Here is a 14,072-nt window from a genome sequence, read left to right on the forward strand (position 1 = left end):
CTGTAGTTCTTGAGAGCCCTTGGAGAATGAATCTACTGACAGAAGATGTCTTTCACTCTCTGAATTGAACTAGCAAGTTGAAGATCCTCCTATTCCTTTTACATAAATAAATATTTCAAAAGACTCCATCACAGCGATAACATTTAGACAAATGCTGAATTATTTTTGGAATGCTAAGCCAAATGCAGAATCACCCAAGATGTTGGTCCCTCATCTTCAGTTCTAAGAGCTACCACCCACTAGACCAGTGTAGACGACCTTTTCACAATGCCCCACAGTCCTACCTCAGTGTAAGGAGTCTTGCCTTCTCATATCACCCTCACCTACACATTATTCCATTAGCAAATGTCTTCTGTAACACAGCAACACAAATCAGTTTCTTACTGGGAAAATGGAGTAGAATTTACGTAGAAAATGTAGAGCTTCTTTCAGATAACCTGTTCTTTAGGGTGAAAAATAACTTCCTACATACTCCCATGTTCTCAAAGAAGTGTAAATAATGGAGAAACCCAATGTTATAGACATAGAGATGGATCATCATGGATACCAGGAAGAGGCAAGGGGGTCAGAGTTTAGAACTGAAACATGAAATATGATTTCTGCATTTGTGCTGAGGCACTGAGGGGGAGTTTCTAAACTCAGTGTGAGTGTGAAGTCCCCAGGCAATGAGGAACACACACACTTTAGATTAGTATGCACACTGCATGGTCCACACAGGGCAGGTTCTGTGGCTGTCCTGGAACCAGGTGTGTCAGGCAGTCCCTCTGCCCTGAACATTGGACAGCTTGATACCAGAATGCCTTTGGCTGAGCCCTGCCTAGCGTGAGCCCTTTCTGATCCTAGCACCCAACGATTTACATTGCTTCCTCTGATGCAGTCAATTTTTACCATCTCAGATGGCATTCATGCAAATAGATTATTGATGAAGGCTTCATACTAGATCATCCCATGAGGAGTTCCTCCCCAGTGCCTTGCTGTTTGACATGGCACTGGAAGAATGACCTCAGAAATGTTTTCCAACTTGTGTTTTTCACCTGGAAGCAGGAGCACAGCTGCAAAGCCCCAGGGCAGAAAGCACTCAGGATTCCTCCAGAGAAGGGGAAGACTTGACTGAAAGGAGTCAGGGGCAATATCATGGTCTCTCCAGCCAGCAACAATAATGCGCACACACTCACACACACACACACACGATATATGTGCGGCTGCTTTATACTGCAGGTTTACCTCCTCTCACACCTGGGGCTTGCAGACTCTTCCATGATGTTTCCTTGGACATTCATGCCCATGTTCCTGCAGCTTCCCTTCCTGTGGTCCAGTGTGGCCTCCCACAGCTGTTTCCAGGGAAGGAAACACAACCTACACAAGGATGGAGACATGATGATCGGTGGTTTCTTCTCCCTTTACACATTTCAGCCTTCCCAGGAGATCCGAGAGGCTAACAGCAAACTTCTGGAACTGCAGTAAGTGACTGTTTCACTTGAGTGTCTTCTGTCTGGCCATGATGTGAGTCATGTCCAGAGGCTGTGTGCATAGACAGAATAGTGCTCTTGGTGCCCTTCTCTTTAGCACCTGTCCATAATGTATTCTCTCTCTCCCTCTGCAGACTGTGTTTCCACCTTTAAAAGGAGGTGGCAGAATACTTTGATTTTCCCCATTTGTAGGGCTTGGGACTGACTGAGCAATCACTCTACACCTTACCCTATCATCTAGACCCTCCACCACTGCCAGAGGTCAAACCAAGCCCCTTAGGATGACAATGCAGTCTACTTGCATGAGTGCATTTCTAAGAGGAACAGAGAAGTGTTCTTTCCACAGCATCTTGAGACTGTTTCCATCAAGTGTACAATTCCTAATGTCCATATAGAAACTGTTATGTACACCTCATGTACTGTACAATAAATTAAAAATGTTATCACAAAAATTAAAAAAGACAAGCATCAGGGATGGAGAGGAAGGGAGGGAGGGAGGAAGTGAGAAGTAACATATTAGAATTTTATCTATAAACTATATTAAATCTGTTCTCTTTATATTAATAAAAATAAATAGTAAAATGAAAACAATTCAGGGGAGGCTGAGTCAAATTTGATGAAATGAATCTTGGCCAGGGTAAAAGGCAGGGTTTCCTAGGGTGCTGGAGAGGGCATTTGTCTCTCATCATAGCCACGGTGAACCTCCTGCTCTTATTGTCCTCTGATTTTCTCTGTCCCCAGCTCAGGGGCCCAAGGTGCCTGGGCCAGTGTTTCTCTCTAGACCCATGTCCTGGATGCCCTATCCATGCCTGAAGTGCATATATTTGAAGCTACACAAGGTCCTCCTGTTCACACCAAGTTATCCAATAGCTAGAAGCCTTTATGGGCCCATGAGAATGCATTACCTTATAATTCAGATAGGGAAACGGAAGGATTTTTTGACAGGGAGGATGTTTCCATGTGCAGAATTAATATATTTGTCTTTAGTTCAATACTTTTGTGAAATGAAATTTTCATTTGTCTTTATTGGAGAAAGAGGCCTACTTAAGTGTAAATGCCTCAGTTCCACAAAATCATCATATCGCCCTGATCTTATGCTTTCTATTTCGTCATGTAAATATGAAGACATGACAAAGTGCGATCATTCGACCTTGACTCCTCCTAGCTCATTTTCCTTGTGTTACAAAATACCGTAAATATTTTATATAAAAATTTTCATAAGTGTATCTTATACCTATTATTATTTTACCTTGTAGGGCTAGCATAATTTTAATTTCTCACCAATTTTTGGGTGATTCTTAGTTTCCTAATTTAATTCCTAGTTGGTGATACTATAATTAGGAGCACTGTAATTAGGTATTTATATGAGAAGCAGAGAGACAGAGAAGGAGATCACCCATCTGCTGGTTCACTCCCCAAATTGCCAACACAGTGAGATCTGGGCCAGGCCAAATGAAGGAACCAGAAATTCCATCCAGGTCTCCCGTGGGCATGGGTGGCAGGAACCCAAGTGTTTGAGCCAACATCTACTGCCTCCCAGCCTGTGCCTTAGAAGGAAACTAGATACTGAAGTAGAGCAAACTGAAACAGAGGCACTCCAATTAGGGATAAGAGTGTCTCAAGTATTGTCCCTATTGCTTTGATAAACACCTGCTTCAGTAGAAAGATGTTTGATAGAAGATATATTATAATAAAGAGATCTACAGTATATTTTGAAAAGTAATGAATTGATGAGATGGAAACTAGCTGAGTACATTGCTATTTATATTTAGTTTTACTTTATTATACACGGATAAATTAGAATTTTATATTTTTAGAGAGTAAAAAGTGGTGCACACTGTGGAGAATGATTAAGTCAAGTTAATTAATCTGGAATAATTATCACTGTTTCCAGTCAGAGTTATCTATATTGTAAAGCTGCTAGAGGTATATAGTCTAAGAAACCCCTGGCCCTGGCCCTGGCCCTGACCCAGGGAAATACCCTGTTTCAAAAACTATACAGAAGAGAATCACCACTTCACTTTTACTTTTTAAAAGATTTTATTTATCTGAAAGGCAGAGTTGCAGAGAGGCAGAGGTAGAGGGATAAAGAGATCTTTCATCTGCTTGCTCACTCCCCAAATGGCTGCAATGATCAGAGCTGGTCTGCTCTGAAGCCAAGATCCTGGAGCTTCCTCCAGGTCTCCCACATGTGTGCAGGGGCCTGAAGGACTTGGGTCATCTTCCACTGTTATCCCAGGCCATAGCAGAAAGCCAGATCAGAAGTGGACCAACGAGGATTTGGATCAGCACCCGTATGGGATGCTGGCACTGCAAAAGGCTGCTTTACCTGTTATGCCATAGTCTCAGCCCCTCATGTTTACTTTTAAAAGAGGGATTTGAAAACAATTCAGGGGAGGCTGAGTCAAATTTGATGAAATGAATCTTGGCCAGGGCAGAAGGCAGGGTTTCCTCGGGTGCTGGAGAGGGTGCTTGTCTCTCATCATAGCCACAGTGAACCTCCTGCTCTGCTTGTCCTCTGATTTTCTCTGTCTGCAGCGTAGTTTACTTTTAAAAGAGGGATTTATTCCTGATTGTCCATGTACAAATGGTTTCTTATAGTTAATGTTCGTATTTTTATGGATAGATAGGTATAGATTGGTTGATCATATGTATACCTCATGTCTTCATATATTATTTATTTCTTGCTCTTTTTATCTTAATTTTAACTTGTTATTTCCCTTTTAAAGAACTTTGTGAAATATTCTTATGAAGTTGCTGCTTAAATATTGTAGAGTGTGGGACCTTTACAGTAGAAACAAGCATGAACTTTAAAGAAGAGTAAAAAGTAATTATCTGTGTCCTCGTGTTTCTGCCTTTTTGCCAGGGTTTATTTTGCAATCCATAAGTCTGCATATCACCCTGTGTTGCCTCCATATGTTAATTCCTGGATGCAACTTCATTATAAACTATTTGGAGCCTCTAGAATTTATTATCTCATCAAACACAAGTTTATTTCCTCAGTTTTTCATTCCTGATAGTTTACTTTCACTATTATTAGAATAATTTCTTATTTTTCAATGCTACCTTAATGATGGATGAAACTTTTGTATAAACACAGAGATCAAACTCTATTTGCTTATTTACTGTTCTGTTCTGATTTGTCTGTATTTTCTGGAAGCATTGCGAATATATTTAAAATGTTGCACAAAGAAGTAGTTGCTGTTGTTTTCTTCCCCTTGGAAAGTTGTATTCTCCCCTTATGATTGTTCTGAATAATATTCACTAATTTTCTGAGCTCTTAAAAATTTGAGAGTCATTAATTTAAATGGTTATTAAAGTAAAAAGAAATAGAATTATACCTCTAAACCTGCAGGCACTTAATGTACTTACCTCAGAATATAAAAAATATATAAATGGCCCAAATAAAAGCAAAGATGGAGTTAAAAGCAAACACCATTCTGAAAACTTTCAAAAATGATGTATTTGGAAAAGAATCTTACAAACTTTCAGGCCACAGCAATCAATGAATTGGATTTAAAGCCAGTCATAATTGGAGTCTTTTCCCTAAGGACTCCTGTGCCCTATATGCAGGTTGAAGTCTAAGAACTATCAGCATGTTCTGGCTTTGGTCTTCGCCATTGAAGAGATCAACAGGAGCCCACATCTTCTACCCAATGTGTCTCTGGGATATGATGTCTTCAGTGTCCTACACAGTAATCGAAGAATCTTACATACTCCCTTCCTTTGGCTCTCAGGGATGGTTAAGAGCATCCCAAATTACACTTAGGGAAGAGAGAGCAGGTCTGCAGCAGTACTGACAGGGACAACGTGGGCAACTTCTGCCCAAATTGGGACACTGCTGGGACTCTACAAGTTTCCACAGGTGAGCGGGGTGTCATGAGGAGAGAGAGCTGTTTTTGGCTGATGCCAATCTCTGGTGCTTTGAAGGGTGAGAGGAGGAGACTGGATTTAAGCATCTGTTAAAGTACATAATCTCAAAGGGCAAATACTCAGAAAACTGGTGGAGAAACCACATTTTCTTTTTGAAATACAGGAAGCGAGAGAGAGAGAGAGAGAGAGAGAGAGAGAAGACAGAGTTTTTTTTTTTCCTGGAACTATTACATTGTTAATTCTTCCCTAGAATGTTCTAAAGGAGTGAGGATGACTAGGAAAAGAAATGATTTGTTAAATGAAAGTTAAAAAATGTATCAATGGAATCTGAAAAAAAATATTTGTGAACATAATGGTTAATCTTTAAATTAAAAAAATCATACAATATAACCAGTTATTACCAATGAAAGAATTCTATTGCATTTTGATCAGGTAATTTTAGGTCAGCTATAAATTTTAATAAAAACCAGTATGTCCCCACCCCCCCAAAAAAAAAAGAAAAAGAAAAAGAAATGATAGATTTTTTTCCTCTGACCAACTTTTTTTTTTACTTTTATTTAACAAACATAAATTTCAAAATTACAACTTATGGATTACAGTGGCTTTTCTCCCCCGCCCATGACTTCCCTCCTACCTGCAACCCTCCCATCTCCCACTCCCTCTCGCATTCCATTCACATCAAGATTCATTTTCAATTCTCTTTATATACAGAAGATCAATTTAGTATACATTAAGTAAAGATATCAACAGTTTGAACGCACACAGAAACACAAAGTGTAAAGTACTGTTTGAGTATCAGTTATAGCATTACTTCACATTGTACAACACATTAAGGACAGAGCTCCAACATGAGTAGTAAGTGCACAGTGACTCCTGTTGTTGACTTAACAAATTGACACTCTTGTTTGTGGTGTCAGTAATCACCCTAGGCTCTTGTCATGAGTCGCCAAGGCTACGGAAGCCTTTTGAGTTTGCTGACTCTGATCTTACTTAGACAAGGTCATAGTCAAAGTGGAAGTTCTCTCCTCCCTTCAGAGAATGGTAACTCCTTCTTTGATGGCCTGTTCTTTCCACTGGGATCTCACTCACAGAGATCTTTCATTTAGGTGTTTTTTTTTTTTTTTCCAGAGTGTCTTGGCTTTCCATGCCTAAAATACTCTCATGGGCTTTTCAGCTGGATCCGAATGCCTTAAGAGCTGACTCTGAGGCCAGAGTGCTGTTTAGGACATCTACCATTCTGAGTCAGCTGTGTATCCCACTTCCCATGTTTGATCGTTCTCTCTTTTTAATTTTATCAGTTTGTATTAGCAGACACTAGTCTTGTTTATGTGATCCCTTTGACTTTTGATCCTATCATTATGATCAATTATGGACTGAAATTGATCACTTTGATGAGATGGCACTGGTACATGCCACCTTGATGGGATTGAATTAGAATTCCCTGGCACGTTTCTAAGTCTACCATTTGGGTCAAGTCCGATTGAGCATTTCCCAAATTGTACATCTCCTCCCTCTTTTATTACCCCTCTTATATTTAATAGGGATCAGTTTTTATTTAAATTTAAAGACATAAGATTAATTGTGTGTTAATTAAAGAGTTATGACTAGCTTTTTAAAAAGATTTACTTATTTATTTGCAAGTCAGACTTAGAGAGAGGAGAGGCAGGGAATGAGAGAGAGAGAGAGAGAGAGAGAGAGAGAGAGAGAGAAGTCTTTCATCCTGTGGTTCACTACCCAATTGGCTGCAATGGCCAGAGCTTCACTGATCTGAAGCCAGGAGACAGGAGCTTCTTCTGGATCCCCCATGTGGGTGCAGGGGCCCAAGGACTTGGGCCATCTTCTGCTGCTTTTCTGGGCCATAGCAGAAAGCTGGATTGGAAGTGGAGCAGCCAAGTCTTGAAACGGTGCCCATATGTGATGGCGCTTCAGGGCAGGGCATTAACCCGCTGCACCACAGCGCCAGCCCCTTCTGACCAGCTTTTGATTAATGCCTGTCAGAACTGAGATTATGATTTTTGGAAAGCCTGTTCTTCATGTTGCTTCATATTTTATTTTCCCTTTAGGTAACTTTCGGCACTTTTGATCCTATTCTGAGTGACAATGGCAAGTTTCCTTCCCTCTATCAGATGGCTCCCAAGGAGATGACTCTGGTGCATGGCATGGTGTCTCTGATGCTTCATTTTGGTTGGACATGGGTGGGGCTGGCCATCTCAGATGATGAGAAAGGTATGCAATTTCTCTCAGAATTGAGAGCCGAGATGGACAGGAATGGAGTTTCTGTAGCCTTTTTGAAAATGATCCCTGTTACTGTGTTGCTGTATTACTCAAGAACCTCATTGTATCACTGGCAGATCATGAAATCATCAGCAAATGTTGTTATTATTTTTGGTGACAATGAATCTTTTTTAGGCCTGATCTTTGGAAGATGGAAACAAATAATGATGTGGAAAGTGTGGGTCACCACCTCACAATGGGATATCACCACTGGGAGGAGACATTTCCTACTTGACTCATTCCATGGAGCACTCATTTTCTCACATCACCATGGTGAAATTTCTGGTTTCACAGATTTTATCCGAACAGCCAATCCATCCAGATACCCAGAGGACCCTTTCCTTGCTGACCTGTGGTTGACATATTTTAATTGCTCGATTTCTAAACTTGACTGTAAAGCTTTGGAGAACTGTCCACCCAATGCATCCTTGGAATGGTTGCCTTGGCACCATTTTGATGTGACCATGACAGAAGAGAGTTACAATATATACAATGCTGTGTATGCTGTGGCTCATGCCATACATGAGATGATTCTTCAACAAGTAGAAATGTCACCAGGAGGAAATGGAAAAGGACTGGTGTTTTCTCCTTGGCAGGTAATGGCTCTGCCATTGGATGGTACATACTGTCACTTGTTGTCAAGATGTTTTAAGCAAACCAGATCATTTATAATCCTTCTCCAAAAGCACTGGGGAATATGACTTGTATGTATTGCCCAGGACATAAATGTAGACTTGGGTCTAAGTGATTGTCAAGAGCATGGAGCCAAGTGGGCAAGCAGAAAGGCATTGTGAATCTGGGCTGATGCATTGTTTTATATAAGGCCTCAACAGCCTGCCCTTCTACTGCTTTCCATAGGAGAAATCTAGAGGTTTCCTGTGAAGTTCTTTTTAAAATTTTTCAGAGAACAGATTTCAGGTATTTCATAGAGTTCTAAAAAGATAACTGTACTTCCCTCCCAACAGGAAGAGGATCAGTTCTTTAAGTTCATAAAAGATGTTGAGCCTTATCATATAATGTAACTAAGCAGCAACTTCAGTCACTGATAACCTCCTTTGCAGACTGTTGTTCTGGATACTTCAGTAGGAAAAGGGTGTGGGTTTGACTCAACAGCTGAGATTTGTCTGAGCAGTCAGCCTCCTTACTGTGTAGGTGTGCATGTTTGGGAGTTTTCTGTTGATTCTTACTGATATTTTAGACACATTATGATTAGTTTTCCGTGGCCTTTCATTTCTGTGTCTCCCTTGTGTGCCTGTAATATGTTAACATCTTCAGCAAGGCATTTCAGATGATAAGAGACTTTCAGTAATTTAGGCTTTGTGCCTGAAACCTGGGATGCCCTTTATCATCAGATGATGCATCTCTTTTAGCTGCACCCTTTTCTGAAGAACCTCCAGCTTAACAATCCTGCTGGTGACACAGTGAATTTCAATCAGGGACAAAAATTGAATGGAGAGTATGACATTCTCAAATTATTGGAATTTCCCAGATGGTGTAGGAATTAAGGTGAAAGTAGGGAAGTTTTCTCCATATGCTCCACATGGTCAACACCTGTCTTTATATGAAGATTTGATAGAGTGGGCCACAAAAATTGAACAGGTGTATTGGAACTAATAATAATTCTTTGCACTACTCAAAAATAGCCAATCTTTAAAAAAATGACTTATTGGGGCCAGTGCTGTGGCATAGTGGGTAAAGCTGCCATCTGTAGTGCCAGCATTCCATATGGGTGCTAGTTCGAGTCCCAGCTGTTCCACTTCTGATCCAGCTCTCTGTGATGGCCTGGGAAAGCAGTAGAAGATGTCCCAAGTCCTTGGACCCCTGCACCCATGTGTGAGACTGGGAAGACGCTCCTGGCTCCTGGCTTGGGATCGGCATAGCTCTGGCCATTGTGGCCATCTGGGGAGTGAACCAGTGGATGGAAGACCTGTCTCTGCCTCTGCCTCTCTCTAACTCTGCCTTTGAAATAAATAAATAAAATTAGTAAATAAAATAATAAGATATTTTTAAAATATCTTTTAAAAAGATTTATTTAGGGGCGGAGCCAAGATGGCGGAATAGTGAAGGTGCACACTGATAGTCCGGGAAAATTTAGTTTAATAAAAGGGGAGTTACAGTAGCCTCAGAAAAAAGAACCAGGAAAATATTGCAGAGGAAACCCTTCTGGATTGAGGGGTTGTGAATCGGAGGACCTACTGGGAGAACAAGGTCGCGCACCGCACGGAAGCCGAGCCGTGGGATCCAGCTGCGCAAGCCGAGCCGTGGGACCGAGCTGCTGGAACGTGAGGTGAGCCGAACCTCAATATCCCCAGACACCGGCAGGCAAGCGGAGAGAGGAGACTAGAGGGCACGACCCCCGGGGGGGGGAACTTCACCAGGCTAACTGGAAGAGAGAGAGGGAAAAAAAAAGGTGACTGGCATGGACACGGGTTTCTCTCTCTCCGCTCACCTCTCAAGGGCGAGCAAGACAAAGAGCAGGCGCCATCTTGGACATACGTCATAAGCAGAGCGACCTAAGGTCTGCACCGGCCCTGAGCCTAGCAGAAAAACCTGACTCTGGGTGGGGCGAATTAACAGGAGATTAGGACCTAGTAAATTTGTGGTGATACTGAACTGAGACTGTGAAAAAAGAGATGGTGGGGGAGAGAACTCATGGAATTCACGTGAGCACTCTCCAGAGACACTATAATTCCGTAACTTTGGCAACCCAGTGGGAGACTGAAGGAGAATTTGAGCCCACTCTGAGGGCCGAACAGATTCCCTGTGTGGTCCTTGGGAAAGAGCTTCTGATCTCTGGCTCCTGTGGGTATATCATTTGCCTGCTAACTACCTCCAACTTCGTTCAGCTGTGCAGAATAACTTCCCTTTTGAATCAAAAAAAAAAAAAAAAGAAAGAGAGAGAGAGAGGTTTACCACGCCTAACCTGGGAGTGTCACCTTTGGCACACCAAACAGAGCTCTCAGGCCACACCCATCTCAAGCCCTAAGGCTTCATCAAAAACAGATAGTCCACTTAATCTAGAGTCATAGTATAACAAGAAAAAGCACCACAGGGAAGAAACCAAATATCTCCAATATGCCAAATAACAAACGCAAAAACCAAGGTAATAAAAACAAGGAAGTCACCATGAAGCCCTCAAATGAAAAAGACACCCCAATTCAAGATTATGAAGATGATGACATAGAAGAAATGCAAGAAGCAGATCTCAAAAATTGATAAGAACATTAAGAAGTTCTCAAAAACAAATTCTTGAACTACAGGAATCCTTAATGGACAAGATAGAAAATCTCTCTCGTGAAAATGAAATATTAAGGAGGAATCAAAATGAAACAAAACAACTAGTACAACAGGAAACTGGGATAGTGACTGAAGTGAAGAATTCAATAGATCAAATGAAAAACACAATAGAGAGCCTTACAAACAGAATGGGTGAAGCAGAAGAGAGAATATCGGACTTAGAAGACAGAGAACAGGAAAGGATACAGACAGACCAAAGAAAAGAAGAGGAAATTAGGATTCTAAAACATATTGTCGGGAATCTTCAGGATACTATTAAAAAACCCAACATTCGGGTTCTAGGAGTTCCTGAAGGCATGGAGAGGGAGAAAGGATTAGAAGGCCTTTTTAGTGAGATATTAGCAGAAAATTTCCCAGGATTGGAGAAGGACAGAGAAATCCTAGTGCAGGAAGCCCACAGAACCCCTAATAAACACGACCAAAAGAGATCCTCACCACGACACGTTGTAATTAAACTCTCCACAGTGAAACATAAAGAAAAGATCCTAAAATGTGCAAGAGAGAAACGTCAGATTACTCTCAGAGGATCTCCAATCAGACTCACAGCTGACTTCTCATCAGAAACTCTACAAGCTAGGAGGGAATGGCGAGATATAGCCCAGGTACTAAGAGAGAACAACTGCCAGCCCAGAATATTATATCCTGCAAAGCTATCATTTGTGGATGAAGGTGAAATAAAGACTTTTCATTGCAAACAGAAATTGAAAGAATTTGTTGCCACTCGTCCAGCCCTGCAAAAGATGCTTAAAGATGTGTTACACACAGAAACAAAGAAACACAGTCATCAATATGAAAGAAGGTAAAGGAAGGAAACCAAGGAAGGAAAGCTCACAGCTAAAGATCACAGGGAATTCAAAGCATATATTAGAACTTATCTTTGGCAAATGGCAGGGCAAAGTTACCACTTATCATTAGTCACATTGAACGTGAATGGCCTGAACTGTCCACTTAAAAGACACCGATTGGCTGATTGGGTTAAGAAACAAAACCCATCTATTTGCTGCTTACAAGAAACTCATCTTTCCAACAAAGATCCATACAGACTGAAAGTGAAAGGCTGGAAAAAGATATACCATGCCAACAGAAATGAAAAAAGAGCAGGCGTAGCCATCTTAATTTCAGACAACATAAACTTTACCACAAAAACTGTTAAGAGAGACAAAGAGGGACACTACATAATGATTAAGGGATCAATTCAACAGGAAGATATAACAATTATCAATGTATATGCACCTAACTACAGGGCACCAGTTTATCTAAAAGATTTGTTAACGGACTTAAAGGGAGACTTAGACCCCAATACAATAGTACTGGGGGACTTCAATACTCCACTCTCAGAAATAGACAGATCATCCGGTTAGAAGATCAACAAGGATACAGTAGATTTAAATGACACTATAGCCCAAATGGATCTAACAGATATATACAGAACTTTCAATCCTACAGCTAAAGATTTTACATTCTTCTCAGCAGTACATGGAACCTTCTCTAGGATTGACCACATACTAGGCCATAAAGCAAGTCTCAGCAAATTCAAAAGAATTAGAATCTTACCATGCAGCTTCTCAGACCATAAAGGAATGAAGTTGGAAATTAGCAACTCAGGAATCCCTAGAGCATATGCAAACACATGGAGATTGAACAACATGCTCCTGAATGAACAATGGGTCATAGAAGAAATCAAAAGAGAAATCAAAAACTTTCTGGAAGTAAATGAGGATAACAGCACAACATACCAAAACTTATGGGATGCAGCAAAAGCAGTGTTAAGAGGAAGGTTTATATCAATAGGTGCCTACATCAAGAAATTGGAAAGGCACCAAATAGATGAGCTTTCAATTCACCTCAAGGATCTAGAAAACCTACAGCAAACCAGACCCAAATCTAGTAGGAGAAGAGAAATAATTAAAATCAGAGAAGAAATCAACAGGATTGAATCAAGAGAAACATTACAAAAAATCAGCCAAATGAGGAGCTGGTTTTTTGAAAAAATAAACAAAATTGACACCCCATTGGCCCAACTAACTAAAAAAAGAAGAGAAAGGACCCAAATCAATAAAATCAGAGATGAAAAAGGAAACGTAACAACAGACACCACAGAAATAAAAAGAATCATCAGAAATTACTATAAGGACTTGTATGCCAGCAAACAGGGAAACCTATCAGAAATGGATAGATTCCTGGACACATGCAACCTACCTAAATTGAACCAGGAAGACATCGAAAACCTAAACAGACCCATAACTGAGACAGAAATTGAAACAGTAATAAAGGCCCTCCCAACAAAAAAAGCCCAGGACCAGATGGATTCACTGCTGAATTCTACCAGACATTTAAAGAAGAACTAACTCCAATTCTTCTCAAACTATTCAGAACAATCGAAGAAGAGGGAATCCTCCCAAATTCTTTCTATGAAGCCAGCATCACCCTAATTCCTAAGCCGGAAAAAGATGCAGCACTGAAAGAGAATTATAGACCAATATCCCTGATGAACATAGATGCAAAAATCCTCAATAAAATTCTCGCCAATAGAATGCAACAACACATCAGAAAGATCATCCACCCAGACCAAGTGGGATTTATCCCTGGTATGCGGGGATGGTTTAATGTGAGCAAGACAATCAATGTGATACACCACATTAACACACTGCAGAAGAAAAACCATATGATTATCTCAATAGATGCCGAGAAAGCATTTGATAAAATACAACAGCCGTTCATGATGAAAACTCTAAGCAAACTGGGTTTGGAAGGAACATTCCTCAATACAATCAAAGCAATCTATGAAAAACCCACAGCCAACATCCTATTGAATGGGGAAAAGTTGGAAGCATTTCCACTGAGATCTGGTACCAGACAGGGATGCCCACTCTCACCACTGCTATTCTGGAAGTTCTAGCCAGAGCTATTAGGCAAGAAAAAGAAATTAAAGGGATACAAATTGGGAAGGAAGAACTCAAACTATCCCTCTTTGCAGATGACATGATTCTTTACTTCGGGGACCCAAAGAACTCTACTAAGAGACTATTGGAACTCATAGAAGAGTTTGGTAAAGTAGCAGGGTATAAAATCAATGCACAAAAATCAACAGCCTTTGTATACACAGACAATGCCATGGCTGAGGAAGAACTTCTAAGATCAATCTCATTCACAATAGGT

At 40.7% G+C, this 14,072-nt stretch overlaps 1 pseudogene; it reads left to right on the forward strand.

Moving 5' to 3' along the window:
* The window catches only part of LOC149121423 (vomeronasal type-2 receptor 116-like), a 62,532-nt pseudogene that overhangs the window by 6,359 nt on the left and 42,101 nt on the right, over positions 1–14,072 (forward strand).

This window comes from Oryctolagus cuniculus, chromosome 16 (genome assembly GCF_051225735.1).
Source record: "Oryctolagus cuniculus isolate XC-2025 breed Fujian yellow rabbit chromosome 16, ASM5122573v1, whole genome shotgun sequence".
Taxonomy (NCBI): Eukaryota; Metazoa; Chordata; class Mammalia; order Lagomorpha; family Leporidae; genus Oryctolagus; species Oryctolagus cuniculus.